Genomic DNA, 17,610 nt, shown 5'->3' with positions numbered 1-17,610 from the left:
TTCAAAGATGATTTAGATAGTGTTCTGGTAGACCAGGGGGTCAAGCATAAAGGGGGAAGAGGGAAGGCAGGAAAGTGGACTTGAGACCACAAACCGATCAGTCACAATCTTATCGAATGCTTGAAAAGGCTTGAAGGGTGGAACGGTCTACTCCTGCATTGTCCCAAAGCCTCATGTGGTTTTCAGGCACGTTGCACCTAACTAAATGTCACATGGGCTGAGCAATTATCAGGAGCAAAAACATGACTGCATTTTCCAAGGAAAATTTGAATTTCTTAGCGTGATGAATAATGAAAAACACTGCTTTGGTCTGGCCCCAATATCCATGCAGTAATCGCTGTTATAAAGAAATCTAACTGGGATCATGCTTTAGTCTCCGGTTATTTCAATTTAGAGCCATTTCAGATCTCATGAAAAACATTCCATTCTATTAAAAGTTAAACAGCAGCCGAGCGGCAGCTGCACGAATCTGTTTGTTACAATAAATGGAATTCATGCAAAATATGAAACTAAATAATGATCTCCCTGGAGCACGACGCCAGCTATAAATGCGAGCGTTTTACAGTGAACTTCAGAAGGCACTCGGAGGTCCTGATAGAAATGCATTGCAATACCAAAAGGTCTGGTGTTTGCCATTTATTCTCCCATCGTTGCAGCTATCGGCGTTCCAGGTAAAGTATTGCAGTTAGTTAGTAGCTGCGTTAATGGTTGTTTGGTTGCACCATTTATCCCATTTTTCAAGTAGCGTTTGTTAAATGTAACCTTTCTAACAGTCAATGGATGATAGTTTCCTCTTCCACCTGTATAATGTGTTTTCTTTAAGTGGTATGGATTCTCCTCTATTGCAGTGTATATTTTTTCACTGTAACGACATTAACTCTCCAGTTCAAAGTAATAAATTATGCAATGTCCTGACATAAAATCACGGTATAAATGTTATAATTTCTCACCTTTAACATTGTTATATCACCTATTTACCAGCGAAGTTACTTCACATTACCTGTTTAATCTGATGCCTTTAATGGTATTCAATCTTCCTGTGACAGGTACAATTTCATTACTTTAATTATATAATTTCTCCCATTTGCCGCTAACATCATGTAATGTAAATGTATTTCTGTTATGTTGGTTGCACTATTACAGCAGGTGAATGAGCATACTGTTACCAACCTGTCAATGTAGTTCCACTATATTATTGACAATACCGTTGTGGGTGGCTGATCAAAAATTGTGTCAATTGTGGTGTAAATATATCTCTAATGTGGCTTTGAGACTGTTCGTGCAGGTAAATTCTCACACTGATATCAGTGTAAATTAAGTTAAATTATTTATTGGCGTTGTAACTTGAAGTGAATTATTGTGATCAAGGTATATTTCTGGATTTTTGTCCTATTTACTTTGACAGCGACGGATTGCTGAGATCTGTTTCCATTCACTTTCCTGCCTATCACACCAGTTTGCAGTTTTCGTTCTGCCTTAAACATTGCACCCATTGACTGTTCTGCCTGGTTAATGGTCGCTTTCACCTTTGATCGATTTGTGGACATTTCTTGCCAGAAGTTGAAAGTAAAATATTGCACTGAGAAGATGGTAGCGCGGGTCATAGTAACCGTGTCAGCACTGGCCTGTTTAAAGAATATATTCATGTATTTTATTTTTGAACCTATGTACATAATTAATGATATACCCTGGTTCTGCGTCATAAAAGTTACACATTAACGTCACCTGCGTCGACCGCATATGACTGGCTCCTTCGCATTTTAACCCCTTGTCTCCCATTCATTCTGATTTTACTGCTCAATGCTCTGACCGTCAGAAACATCCTAGTGGCCAATAGATCCCGCAGGAGACTCCGGGCCCAGAACAATGGAGAGAATCAGACTGACCCAGAGATAGAGAAGCGAAGAAATTTAATTGTTTTACTCTTTAACATCTCGGGCAATTTCATCCTGCTATATATGTTATTCTTTGCAACGGTCCTATATGTGCGAATTGCGAATGTCCCTTATTTCTCAGGTTCGAATTTCATTAATTCCACATTTATCCTCCATCAAAGTGGAACTATGCTTCAGTTGTTGTGATCATGCGTCAACCCGTTTAGTTATGCTGGGACCCAGAGTAAAATCAGAGCTAAGTTCAAGAATGGGGTGAAATATCCACTGAGCCTTTTTGCGAGAATTTTTAAGTTTCGTGAACAAGATAATCCAACATGAGTTGTATTTTATGTTGCACCATGTGCCCTTCTTGTCCATGTCACACATAGGTCCGCATGCAAGGTGCATTTGCTTTTTAATCTATATTCAACATATGGTGTCCTGACTGTCCCGCCCACAACTTAAAGCTGGCCGGTTCCTCCGCCTATTGGCCCTTAATTAAACGGTCTTGAGCAGATCACCTTCTCACTTTTGTAACCCTGGCCATGGCCACGAATTTAATCCCAACATCGGGACTGTGTGGCCACCGAATCAATCCCGACCTATTTCGTCACGAAATGCGCCCTCTAGAGGGCTGTGGAGAATTGTGAAATTTGAATTAAGTCCATTTTCCTTTGGGAATAGTTTTATATATCTCACCATCCTGGTGACCACATTTGGGTTCATATCGAGGCGAGGCCATTCACCTGCTCAGTGTGCATGGAGGGATTTACCCTGTCCCCCACCTTGCTGAGGTACCAAGCAAGGAGATAGTGTGGCCGTTGGTCTGTCCCCAGTGTGTGCATGAGTTCACTCACGTCTTCTCCATCCTGTCCCACACACACTTACGCAGCGGGTGGCCAGTCCTTTATCTGCTCCAAGTGAAGCAATGGCTTTACTTGCGCCTTTCAGAAGCTGATCCACACAACTTGTCACACAGAAGAGCGGCTGTTCACCTCCCGAACCTCCGGTAAATGTTTAGCATGTTTCTGCTCCCTGCTCAGGTATCACAGGATCCACACAGGTGAGATCTGATATACAAGCCTGATATGTGCCTGGGTTTTCAAACAGCAAACACAATGGCGAAACTGGCTTTGACCCGTTCGCGTTCAGTAAGGGATACACCTGCACATTCAACCTGCTGAAACACCGACACAGGTATTCCATAGGGATTCCTTTCACCTGTTCGACGTGCGGGAATTGTTCCAGACAGTTCTCCTTTGATATAAGGCAACGTAGTCATTACCCTTTATTGGGAGTGCAATGCAAAAAGGTGTTGCAATATCTCAACTAGAACAAATGTGATATATAAACTCTACTTTTATGTGGTTTTAAGTGGACATTTTATTCAACTATTTCAAATTTGACTAATGAGAGTTTATAGCTCGTATTGTGCTCGAAGATAAATGGACTGTAAGATGTCTTGTCGTAAAAATCGTTTCTGATCTTTACCACTTAGTCATTGAATGTAATCTAATTGATCCTGAAATTAAGCTGCATTGATGCCAAGCTTGCTACCACAATAAAGACTAAGTCCCCGATGGTAACATAGATTGTCTGTTTAGCATTTAACTTACTCTGGGAAATCTCGGGTTGACTCCAGAATGACTGCATCATTGAATGTTGATTTTCTTAACCACACTCCATATAAAAGAGAAAATTAACCACCTTGTTTTTTTGTTTTCTGAAATGTTAAGCCGAAAAGCTGATTGATTTTTTGCCCTGGTGTCTTGGTAACTGAACGACAATATGCGTTTGTTAAGTGAATCGGAACTTGAACTGCTTGATGGAATGGTTGCAGAGACACCACTGGAGGCAGTAGGTAGTGCTGGCACCACTTGTGCTGTGAGCTTTGCCCAACTCCCTTCTGCTCACATCTTTACCATTGTGCACCGTCTTGACGTCCTCATTAGACTTATAGAACATAAAAACGAAGACAACTTTCAGGATATTATTGTTTAAGGATGAATTGGAAGCTGCTGCTTTGTGACAGAGTTTCCTGGAGCGCTGGGCGATTGAAATTTTAATACATAGAAGCATGCATAGAAAATAGGAGCAAGAGTAGGCCATTCGGCCCTTCGAGCCAGCTCTGCCATTCATTATGGTCATGGCTGATCTTCCAGCTCAATAGTCTGCTTCCGCATTCTCCCCATAGCCTTTTATCCCTTTCACCCCAAGAGCTATATCTAACTCCTTCTTGAAACCATACAAAGTTTCGTCCTCAACTACTTTCTGTGGTTGCGAATTCCTCTGGCTCACCACTCTCTGGGTGAAGAAATTTCTCGTCATCTCAGTCCTAAATGGTCCACCCCGTATCCTCAGACTGTGACCCCTGGTCCTGGGCTCCCCCACCATCGGGAGCATCCATCCTGCATCTACCCTGTCTAGTCCTCTTAGAATTTTATGGATTCCAATGAGATCCCCCCTCATTCTTCTGAACTCCAGCGAATATAATCCTAATCGACTCAATCTCTCCTCATATGTCTGTCCCGCCATCCCAGGAATCACTCTTGTAAACCTTCGCTGCACTCCCTCTATAGCAAGAACATCCTTCCCCAGATAAGGAGAACTAAACTACACACAATATTCTGAAAGTCCAAATAAAACACATCCACTTGCTCCCCTTATCAACTCTACTAGTTACGTCCTCGAGAAACTGCACCAGGTTTTTCAAGCATGCTTTCCCTTTCATAAATCCATGCTGACTCTGACCGATTGTACCACTGTTTTCCAAGTGCTCAGCTATTAAACCTTTTATAGTGGACTCTAGAATTTTCCCTAATAGCGATGTCAGGCTGACTGGTCTATAATTCCCTGATTTCTCTCTTCCTCTCTTTTTAAATAGTGGGGTTACATTACCTACCCTCCAATCTATAGGAATTGTTCCAATTGAGCAAAACTTCAAAATTCAACAAACTTTTAGGTCTGTTGGCTTTGCATCAAGCAAATTGAAGGTATGGCAAGAAAAATTCCCTATTTCTAAATAATTCTTAATATGTTAATTGGATTTTTGTTATTTCTGCATTTTTACTCATCATGATATCACAACAAGGACAAAAATTAAAAAAAAACTTCCTTGATTGTTCAAAACATCGACATCCATCGGTCTCAACGGAGCTATATAAATGGAATTGTTGCTTTCAGTCAGTCACTATAAATGAACAGAAAAGGAAATTGTGTAAATCAACTACACCCTTGGTTCCCTAGCTGTCTGTGCCTCTCAGCTTTCCTCCCTGTCTGTGAACGCCTCTCTGCCTATTTACCTCGATATGTCCCTGTTCTGAACCATTTTAATGTTATCTTTGGTCCCCGCTCCTTGATCCCTCACTGTGACAAAAAATCTCCCCGAATATGAGGTTTTATTAATCTCGGATTCTTTCTAGTGCCATTCTTGCGCTTACTATCCTCTAAGGAATTCATAGTTAGGCAATGGAAAAGCTCAGAGAGCGATGAACAACCCAATCTGTCACTTTTGATTCCTGGGTTCGTTCTCGGATGAACATTTTATTATAACTGAGATGTCAAAACTTAATTCATAATTCAATATTTTTCTGACCTATATAGAATGCTTTACATCAACAGTGTAAGGAAGTCTTGCTGAAATTGCAGTTTTGTGTCTCCGTCCCTATAGAAGGACATTGCTGCCTTAGATTGGTACAGCCATGGGCCACGAAAGTCATTGCAACACTGAGGAGGCCATTCGACGCTGCAACTCCATGCTGGCTCCCTGCAGAAGAATCCTGTCAGTCATAAGTACCCCCACCCTCACTCCCACACTCAGAGTAACCACGATCTTATTGAATGGTAGAGTTGCCTCGAGGGGACGAATGGCCTACTCTCGCCCTCTCCTATAATCTTATCTTCTTATCTTAAACATGTCTTGCTCATACATCCTTACTAGCTGATTAGAGTGTTTTCCTAATTAAGCTCGTTAGGTTACGTGGCATATAGATTCAGGATTTCAGGACCTCTCCTTGCTTCAAGGCACTCGTTACATTTGTGCTGTAACAATGCGCTGGAAGCTGTCCAAATCTAAGGATATTGAAACATTATAACTAACGCATCCATAATTTCTGCTGGGAATTATTTTGCAACCTAAGAATACAGGCCTTCAGGTCCAAGAGACTTGACAGCTTTTAATCCCATTAGTTTTCCTCGTAATTATTTTCCCTGCTGACAATGATGGTTTTCCTTTTCTCGCTCCCTTTTGCCCGGCCATTTTCTACTATTATTGTGCTGCTTGTTCGTCCCCTAAAACCAGATCAGTATATTTGTGCAAAATCGCTGCCATTTCCTTATTTTCAATTGTTATTAGCGGCGTTTTATCCTCTGACTGAATTCCTGTTGTTATATACTTCCCAATACTTTTACTGTAGATATTTTTCTGTCTTGCATATCCGCTGTGACATTATAATTTTTTGCCTGTTATTAATTTTGTCATTTGTTTGCTTGTATATATTTTTATTTTCCAATTGTATTACACACAATTCATCTGTGCAGGCTTTAAATATGAAGTTTATATAAATATTATGGCTTTTAGGTTATGTATTTAATCTGGAGTACAATTAGAAAGTGAAGAGGGTCATTTAATATTTTTTTCATCCTGACTGCTGATCCTGAATCCTGATTGAAAACGCTCCTGAGTAGCTTTGTTTCTGGGATTGAGATAGAATATGTCAATGCTTGTGGGGACCGACTACTGCAGTTATGTGAACAGTTAATAGACTTTTAACCTCCAAGTCATAACATGGCATTAGGAATGGTAGGCGTTATCGCCAGTTATACCTTAAAACGCCAATGAACTTCCAAGATAAAATAGAGTTGGTGAGTTATGGGAGAGATAATTAACATTTCAACCTGTACACAAAGCCTGTGTGATTTAGGTTTCAATGGTGATTCATCTAGAGAGAGGAATAGCCATAGAACATCATTGAAATCTCGTGTTTCACGAGAGTTATCACTGACCAACAATCCAAGGGAGAACGAGAAAGAACACAAGAGACAGTGGCAATCAGACTTCTTTATTGACCAAGCAGAAAGCTGGTGGGAGCTCGTGATATGATTGAAGAGACCAGATTCGTGAGGATTTAGCAGAAAAGGAGGATTCGCCTAGATTTAGAGGGGGTGGGGTAGGAAGGGGGGAGGAGGGGGTGGGGGGAGGTGGGAGGTGGGGAGGGGATGGTTGACGTAGAATCTCCAGGGAAACCCGATAGTGAAAGCCATTCCTGAGATTAACATTTTCCAGGCTGGGAAAGGAAAGAAGAAATGAGATCTGGAGCTGAGAATCCTTATGAACATGTTTCTGGTGAATGGCCTGCACACTTAGCAGAAAGAACGATAGTGATTTGACATTTTCGGTCGTGTTGAAAGCACGGGGGGTGGAGGCGGGGGAAGTTCTATAATGTAATGTACATTATGATTTACATAATGAATCGCATTTAGTCAATGTTGCTATTACTTTGGCGTTTTACACCAAATAAAGCTTAAATTTTGAAGTCTTGACGTGTGATCTTTTTTGTCAGTCACTCAAAATATTTTTTTCCAAAGGTTATCGATTTGTACGGATATTATGAGAGGAACATTGTACACATTTTATTTCAATTTCATGCCATCCTTAACTTCCTTAGTTAGCCATATCAGGTGAATCCTTCACATAGAGTCTCCCTTTCTCAATGGAAAATATATTCGCTGAGGCTTAAGCACTATATCTTTAAATGCCGACTGCAACTTATCTGCCATCTTATCCTTTAACGTAGTTTCCGGTCTACTGTTGCCAACTCTTTTGTCATAACCTTCTAATTGCCTTCATTTAAATTTAATCATTCGTTTCAATCCCATGTTTCTCACCCATAAACTGAAAGTGAAATATTATGTCACGATTATTCTTTCCTAGAAGTTCCTTTACCCAGAGATCACAACATCCCTTCATAACCTTAGAGGTAATGCACGCTGTAAGTCAGGTCAATCAAAGCTTACTGCTATTGCATGCAAACCTTCGAATCATAATGGTTGGTAGTACAGTACAGAGAATACAGTACAGTTGCATTCATATGGCGCCTGCAACATTTTAAAATGTCCTTAGATGTTTCATTGTTTCGTTCTCAAATACATGTCTGTGCCTAGACGTCATTTCTGAAGAAATCGACTGTGGGATTGAAGGAGGATATTTTGCTAAACAAAATCATGTGAACATCTAATGTGCAGAACCCATTCATCCAATTGAGGTTTACTTTCATATAGGCAAACCAGAATCTTAGTCTATCAGCAGTAAAGATATTCTGTGCATGAATTGTTTTCCACTGCAATGCTTTTAATGTCATTCCTTGAGCAATGTTCTGATATACGACAAACTGTTTTCTTTGCATTTCAATATTGAAATGACATTACTGGTTATGAGCAAGGGAGTTTGATATTACTGCAATATTGTTGGTAGTGAAATATGTGATTATATGTTTATTGAAGATATTTCTGATATGTTTAGCTGCAATGTTTTGATGCCAGCCACACAGGGCTTCAGTGCAAAAAGTCCATCTCATAATAATCAACAACTGGATGATATACCCAGTAAAAACTACATTGCCCTCCAGCGTGGAACTAATCGGTTTGGAAAAGGATCGTTTACTTTCAAAGGTTAAGTACAGCTTGGTGCAGAGTCGATTTAAAAAAACGAACAGTGATTGGAACAGTTGAACCTTCTAAAAGAAAGTTTGAAACCAATGAACCGTGCTCTGATTACAGAAAAGGATTATTTGAATCGTAGTTTCTAACTGTTCCATAACCTCTGAGTTACACTGATGGGTTTCGTCAGCTGAGGCATTCGATATATTTTATGTGACTTGAAGGCCAACTGGCAAGGTAATGGTGCTATAAATTCGCTGTTCGCTGCTCTTGAAAGTCCTTTTGAACGAGGCATAGAGCATAAGGCCATAAGCCCTAGGAGCTGAACTAGGCCATTCAGCACATCGAGTCTGCTCCACTATTCAATGGAATCACGGGTGATCTGATAGCCTTCAATTCCAATTTCCTGCCTTTCCCCATAACACTTGATTCCCTGACTGATTAAAAATATGTCTTCCACAGCTTTGAATATACTTAACGACCCAGCCTCTACAACCCTCTGCGGTAAAGAACTCCATAGATTCTCTACCCTCTGAGAGAATAATTTCCTTCTCTTCTCTGCCTTAACTTGGCGACCCCTTACTCCGAGATTATGCTCGCTGGTCCTAGACTCTCACACAAGGGGAAACAACCTCTCAGCATCTACCCTGTTAAGCCCGCTAATAATCTTATATGTTTAAATATGGTCGCCTCTCATTTTCCTAAACTCCAATGAGTACAGGCCCAACATACTCAACCTCTCCCCAGAAGAAAATACCTCCATACCCGGGGCCAACCTACCTGCCTCTAATGCCACTATATCTCTCCTTAGATAAGGGAACCAAACCTGTTTACAGCATTCTAGGTGTGGTCTAACTAATGCCTTGCATAGATTTAACAAGACTTCCCTATTTTTGCACTCCATTCCCTTTGGAGGAAAGGCCAACACTCCATTCGCCTTCCTATTACCTGTTGAACTTGTGTGCTAGCTTTTTGGGATTCATGCACGGGGACGCCAAAATCCCTCTTTGCTGCAGGTTTCTGCAGTATTTCAACATTTAAGTAATATTCTGCTCCTCTATTCTTCCTGCCATAGTGCGTAATGTCACATTTTCTCACATTTTATTCCATCTGTCAAGTTTTTGCCCACTCATCAACCTGTTCCTAACCCTCTGTAGACTCTTTGTGTTCCTCATCACTTGTTTTCCCAAGTATTTTTGTGTCATTCGCAAACTTGGCGATAATACATTCACTTCCCATATCCATGCCTTTGGCGAGTTGCTGTAGTGCATCTTGAAGATTGTTCAGGCTCCTGCCACTGTGCACTTGTAGTGAATGCAGTGAATTTTACAGTAGTGGATGTGGTCAAAAAGATGCTGGCTACATTTCATTGAATTAAGGCCAGCTTTTTGACTGTTGTTGGGACTGCGCTGATCCAGGTAAAGGGAGATGGCCCTTTCACATTCCTGATATGTGCCTTTTCGATGGTGGACAGGCTTCAGGGAGTCAAGAGGTCAGTTACTTGTTGAAGAATTTGGACTTTTGGTTTTTCATCTGGTTGCTAGTCGCATGTGGCCACTGGCCACGATGTTCTGTTTGGAGGCTGTGCGGGAATCATGTGATGTGCGCCCTCTGTGCTGCCATTCTACTGCTCAGAGGCGGAGGTCTGTTGAACAGGCTCGGGATGTGGTTCTACTTTAATGGCTTTTAAGATAAAGAAGAGCGATGGGAGGGCATCATGCCCTTGTGACTGGTCTTCATTTTGACTTCCAACTGACCAGCTGTGCACACATGGTCACTATGCTTTGTCCTCTGCAGAGCTTCTCGGCCCCCCACCACTGTCTCTCCTTCTCTCAGGGATCCACAACCGTCTCAATGTCAGCGATTATTTCTCCTGACTCCATGCCTCCCAGTCCTTTCTTCAAAGCTGGAAGGGATGCCATGTATGAAACCCTGCCAGATCATATCCTTTCCCTTATGTTTTTAGCGCAAGCGCAGACATTTCTATTGCTACTTTCATGGACTCATAAAATTATTGAGGTCTATAGCACAGAAGCAGGCCCTTCGGTCCATCGAGTCTGCACCGGTCAAACAAGTGCCCAGCTGTTCTAATCCAATTTTCAAGCACTAGGCCCATAGTCTTGCATGCCATGGCATCACAAGTGCACATCCAAACACTTCTTAAACATCACGAGGGTTTCTGCCGCTACCACTCTATCAGGCAGTGAGTTACAGATTCCCACGGCCCTCTGGAGAAAAAATCCTTCCTCACATCGCTTCTAAAGCTGCTTCCCCTTACTTGAACATGTGTCCCCGGTTAATGATCCCTCAACCATAGGGGAAAGTTCCTTCCTGCCTACGCTATCTATGCCCCTCATAATTCTATATACCTTTCCCGTCAAAAGAAAAAAACACACTTTGTCATTGACTTTGGCAGGCTAACTGCCGATCATATTGGCACGGATATGGCTCCTGCGTCCGCCCATTCAGCAATGCCTGTGTAAGAGTCATTGATACTTAATCAGAGTCGTTCGCAGAGAAGAAAACACGCCTCTAAAAGCAATGCTGATATTTTGGCATTTGCTGGGGAAGCATCTGAGAGCTTAGGCGCAAACCTTCCTCTGACTCCTGCCATGTTGCTATCCTTCACTGTTTTCATGTGGCTGCTGTCTTTGATAGCAATGCTGGCTGCCTTTCTAATGTGCTGTGAACCAGGGAGTCACCGGCATTACCTTCCGTTTCGAACGGCAATGCAGAGTGTGGGAATGCGGAGTTAGGACTGTTGGACTATGCGTGTGAGGTAATTGTAGCTTTCTCTTGATATTAGTGCAGGCCAGTTTAGGGGAAAGCAACTTCTTCCAATATGACAGCAGGTTCAGCAAACTGTCCAGACGACTGACTCACTGGCGGGTCCACACTGAGATGAGGCCATTCGCCTGCCGCGTGTGCGGGAAGGAATTCACTTAGTCATTCAGCCTGCAACAGGTCCGTGCAACGAGTAAATGGTGTGGCCCTGGATCTGCCCCCATCTTGATAGGAGTTCAACCATACCTTCCACTGACGGCAGCACAGAGGTATGAGAATTTGCACGTGCACCAATTGCAGGAAGAGCTCCAGCCGAATCTCCCACATTCACAGCCAGGCCGCTAGGTGGCCCTTTGCTTGCCCTGAGCGCAGAACTGCCTTCAATACTACCTTACATATGCTGACCCATCCACACAGCTGCACCGAGGAGCGGCCTTTCATCTGTCCCACCTGTTGCTGCTACGTGCTGTTTCACCACTTGCTCCACATGGGTATAACGCTATAGGCCTGCATGATGTGTTTCTGGGGTTTCAAGAGCACTCATAAACCGGGCAGCTGGTTTCACTTGCTTTGCTGAGCAGGAAGAGATTCACCTGCTCATCATACATGCTGAAGAACACAATTATCTAGACAATCTGGAAACATTGACCAGTTACACCGACCGGAGAGGTTCCGCTTATGTCTCCTGTATCTGGCCCGGAGTCCTGATGCCGAGGAGAGAGTGCAAGAGAAAGAGAATAAAGAGTTCAGGAATATCTCAAGGATGAAAAATGCATAATTTACAAATACCTCTTTTATATGACTTCAGAGAGACAGGACGGGAATACTTTTCAAAATTGAGTAATGAGTATTTTCAGCCATTCCTGTGATTGAAATTCGACGCAATGTAATATATGTTGAGCGAACTATGTGTTAGAATGTTTTAAGAATGATTTAACTGTTTCTGAAATTAACCAGCATTAGCACCAAGGTTTTATTCTTATTAATAATAATAAAATGAGCAAATCACTAGAGAACCATAGACTATCTGTTTGGCGTTGAAGTTACTCTGGGAAATCTGTGTGCCTATTTAAGTTGTTTACATTTTCGAGATTTTTCTGACTGGATATCTAATTCTCTCTGTCACTCTATCCTCGCAATACACACAACTTTATTCTGGCCATTAATATACAAAGACATGGGAATGTCTTGGATAAGGAATCTTTCAATAGACGATCGAACATTAATCTACGTATCATCAAATTAGCAGCGGAGCGATTCACTGCAGCAGCAAGCATGATCAACACTGTCTGTAAGAAACTGAGAGATATTTAGTTTAATTGTTCATGGTTAGTCTCGCTGTCCATAATGTTAGAGCTCAGAATGGCAGCATTTTTTAACAATTTGAAACCTTTTTTTAGCAAGTGTGTATCTTCTTAAAGTCCTCTTCGGATATATAAAGCAAAGAAATAGAGAAAAAAAACATTATATTATTTCCTTTGATTAGGGACTGATTAGATATTTAGAGATCTTCTGTATCATCAAAGTTTATTTTCGATCGATCATTGTATTACACCAGCGACTAAATTTCAAAAGTGTTTTATTGGCTCTCAAGCACTTTGGAACGTCCTTTGCAGCGCTATATAAATACAATACTATCTGTATGCCATGCACTATAAATGAACAGAGAAATGAAATTGCTCTACACATTTCTAATTGTGTCTGCCTGTGTGTGTGTGTGTGTGTGTGTGTTTGTTTTTTCTTAAATTCGATCATGGGACGTGGGCATCGCTGGTTATGCCAGCATTTATTGCCTTGGGAAGGTAGTGCTCAAATGCCTTCTTGAACGCTGCAGTCCATGTGTTCAGTTTTATCTTTGTACATAATGAGTGTCATTGTTCATTCACAAGGATCCTAAGGGGGATAATGAGACTTATCCGCCTCTCCCAACCCCTCTGCTCCAGGTTGAGGTGATATAGCTGTTATAAAGCTTTAATGACTGAGAAGAAATGACTGGACTTCGGCTATATTTGCCGGAGTTTTGAAGATCAAGTGTTGATTTTTTTAAATATATGAAATTCTTAAATGTCTTGACAGGGTAGATGCTAATAAAGTAGGTGTCTTGCCTGGGGAATCTAGAATTCAGGGCTTCAAGTCACAGATATTTTGTCCGCTATTTAGGGCTGATGTGTGAGTGGGTGTTTCAGGATTCTTGCTATTTTCAACCCCATGGAGCTGTAGATGTTATTTTCTTTAATATAATCCAGACAGACGTTGAAAGACTTTTAGATACAGAAGCAGTTAAAAGTATGGGCTAGTGTGTGAATTTAGAGCAAACTAATGTAATTGAATGCAGAGCATGTTCAAAAAGCCAAATAGACTAGTCCAGTTCCTATTTTTTAATATTTAAATGTTCTTTAGAACATAGGAACATAGGACTTAGGAGCAGGAATAGGCCATTTAGCCACTCGACCCTGCTCCTGCCATTGAATAATATCATGGTTAATATGGGAAGTGGTCTAAATTCTACTTTCCTATCCGCCTCCATAATCCTTGACTCCTCCTTCGAGCAACAATAAGTCTAACCCTGCCTTGAATAAATTAATTGACCCAGCCTCGACTGAAAAGTGAGTGCAATTCTGAATTAAGCGAGACCACCAAATTTTGTCAGGAGAACGAGATGATCCATTCTGAGAGAAAACTAAAATACTCACTCAGAGTTAGCATATTCAGGGGAGGAGATCGCTGAGAACCATTGACTTCAGTACAGAATCCAAGCAGAGCAAGCAGTTTTAGAGAAGGAGAAAAGAAGAAGCAGCGAGTGTAGAATTGATTCCAGTTAGATTCACTAGCACCTGGAGAAAAAGCGGTTGGGAACCAGTGAGCATAGAGCTCAATACAATCAAAGTCAGAGCATTTAGAGTGGGAGAGGTATGACTGAGTGTTAAACAGAACAAGATCAGAGCCAGTGCATTCAGGAAAGAAGAGGGAGAGGGACCAATGAATGTTGGACTGAAATAAGGCTTCAGGTGAAGAGATCAATGGAACATTAAATAATAAATCATTGAAGCTTGGAGCAAAGGAAACATAATAATTGTCGGAAACATTATCCTACATGTAGACCTGGACTATCAAATTGTCAAGAATGTTCTAGGTAATGTGTTCGTAGAATGTTTTAGTGATGGTTTCTTAGAATAATATGTTGTGGAAACGACTAAAGACGACATTATCTTAGATATAATATTGTGAAAGGAAGCAGGGTTAATTAGTAATATTATAGTAAAATACCTACTTGGAAATAATCATCATAATGTCATTGAATTCCATGTTAAGTTTGAAAGTGACATACTCCAATCGCAAAAAAAAGTGAATATTACGCTTACACAAAGGGAATTACAGAGGTAAGAGAGGATAACTGTCTAATGTTAATTGGTTAAATAGGCTAAAAGGCGTAGAGATAAATGAACAGTGAAAAGCTTTGAAATAAAAATAACACTATCTTCAACAAAAATAGATCCCATTGAGTAACGAAAACTCAGCAGGGAAGACCCATCATGGTTCACAGTTTAAAAGAAGAAGTTTACAATGTTGCATTGTAACTGGCAACTCTGAGGATTGAAGATGTTTTAGAAACCAGCAAAGGGCCACCAAAAGTTTGATAAAAAGGGGAAGAAAAAAACAGAATATTGGAGCAGAGAAGCCAGACATATAAAAGTAGATTGCAAGAATTATATAAATACATAAAGAGGATGAGATTAGCTAAAGTAAATGTTGGCCACTTGGAAGCTGAGACAAGAGAGATTATGATGATGAATAAGGAAATGACAGAGGCATTGAACAAATATTTTGTGTCAGTCTTTCAGCAGTGAGGAAACAAGTTACATACCAGAAACAGAGTGTAAAGTCTGGGCTCGGGGGAAAGAGAAAATTAAGGAAAATAATATAAATAGAGGAAAACTATTGTTTAATCTTAAATTAATAAAGTCGGACAGATCCCCAGGACATGATGACCTACACCCTACGGTTTTAGAAGAGATGGTTGCAAAAGTAGTGGACGTGCTGGCTATAATTTTCCAAAATTCATTAGATACGGGAAGGATCCAACAGATTGGAAGTTTACAGATGTAATTACCCTTTTCAGGAAAGAAGGCAGGGAGAAAACAGTGAACACTGTTAGCCTAACATCAGTTGCTGGGAAATGCTGGAATATATGAGTTAGGAAGCATTAAGAAAACGCTTAGAAAAATGCATATTATAATTAGAAGAATCAACATAGTTTAACTAAATGGAAATCCAGTTTGTCAACTTGATGAACTTTTTCTTCGAGGATGTAACTAATAGAGTAGATGAAGGGAAACCGGTAGATGAATTATACCTGAATTTAGAAAAAGGAATTCGGTATGATGCCACACAAACGTTTAATCGGCAAGATAAGGGGCTCATGGAGCTGATGGTAATATTTTAGCTTGGTTGGAAGATATGTTCATTGTTAGGAAACAGAGAGTGGGCATAAAGGGAACGTTTACAAGTTGGCAGGCAGTGAATAGTGGAGTAGCAAAAGGATCAGTGTTCTGGCCTCAGCTATTTGCAATCTATATTAATGAATTGAAGAGACAGAGAGTAATGTAGCAACGTTTGCTGACGGCATTATGCTGAATTTGAAGGTAAACAGGGAAAGATGCGAAGAGGGTGAAAAGAGATATAGGCAGATAATATGAGTGGGAAACAAGTAGGCAGTTGGAGTATAAGATATGAAAGTGTGAAGATCTTTACTTTACTCATGAGGGCAGAAAGGCAAAATACTTTTAACATGTGAGAAATTTGCAAGTGTTAATGTTCAAAGAAACTTGGGTGTGCTTGTACAAGGAACACAGACATTTAGCGTGCAGGTGGAGCAGGCAATTAGAATGTCAAATGGCATGTTGGCTTTATCGCAAGGGGGCTGCAGTGTACGAATAAATAAGTCTTGCTAATTGCACAGTGTTTTGATGAGACTGTATGTGCAATATTTTGTGCAGGTTTGGTCTCCACATATACGGAAATAGCATTGCAGACAGTACAGGAAAGGGTGCACTAGATTGGTCCCTGGGATGAGAGTGTTGTCCGATGACGCGCGGCTGAGTAAATTGGTATTATATTAGCTGGAGTTTAGAAGAATGAAATGCAATCTCATTGAAACCTACAAAGTTCTGAAGGGGCATTATAGGTTGGACGGTGAGAGATTGTTTCCTCTGGTTGGGAAGTCTAACACATGGGTGCACTGTTGCAGGATAAGGGGTCAATCATTTAGAACTGAGATGAGGGGAGATCACTCCATTCAGAGTTTTTTGAATCTTTGGAATCCTATACCAAAAGAATTCTGGATGTTCCATCGTTGAATAAATTTAAGGCGGGAATAGACAGATTCTTGGAATCTCAGGGAATTAAGGGACACGGGGAGCTGGTGCGATAATGGAGTTCAAGCCTGGGATTCGCCAGGACCGTATTGGGTGGCGCAGCAGGCTTTAAATGCCTAGTGGAATATTGTTTCTACATTTTCTCGTGAGCTTGGAAAACTTCCCTGCTAACTTATTCGATGCTTCCAAAGTCTTCGAAGGCCTCCTGATTATTTTTCGTTTCTCCCCTGCTCACAAACCTCTCTCAATATCTGCATCTCCTTAGATCCACCCATTCGTGTCAACTATTTTCCTTCCTTTCTGCATGTAAATTTGTAAAGATAAAAAAAACTGCCTACCCTTTCGCATTAGGAATGGTTTCTACTGGTTCCAGGTTCCATAATGATCAGAAACATAAAACTTTACTCGCCACATTTACCAGAACTGAGATGTTAAAACGAACAGGAAAGACTGGGCTGTTTGAGGCTCCTTTCTGCAGCAGAGAGAAAGCTACTGGTTGACATAATAGAACTGGCCAAGGCTCACTACGATGCCACGCCTGGAGTACCGTCTGCAATTTTGATAGACTTAAATAGGGAAGGTCTTTTTCTTAGCGAAATGGTCACAAAGTTTCCCCCGACTATTTCATCTAATGAGGGGCTTGTATTGTGAGGTGAGTTTGAGTAGGCTATGCGTATATCCCCTGTATTTTGCAAGAACAAAAGAGATAGGAAGAGGAGTAGACCAAACAGCCCATCAAAACTCTTCCACCAGTCAATGCAATATTCGCTGATTTTGGAGTTTAAGTCCACTTTAACTCCTATCCTCCATGCGCCGTCATTCCCTGATAGAGCAGGTATTTGTCTATGCTTTCCTTAAATATAGCCAACGTTGGAGCATCCATCACTCCCATGGGTAAATACATCCGAGATTCACAAGCT

Source organism: Cetorhinus maximus, chromosome 23 (assembly GCF_964194155.1).
Source record: "Cetorhinus maximus chromosome 23, sCetMax3.hap1.1, whole genome shotgun sequence".
In the NCBI taxonomy this organism is placed as follows: Eukaryota; Metazoa; Chordata; class Chondrichthyes; order Lamniformes; family Cetorhinidae; genus Cetorhinus; species Cetorhinus maximus.
Note: the sequence above shows the minus strand (reverse complement) of the source record.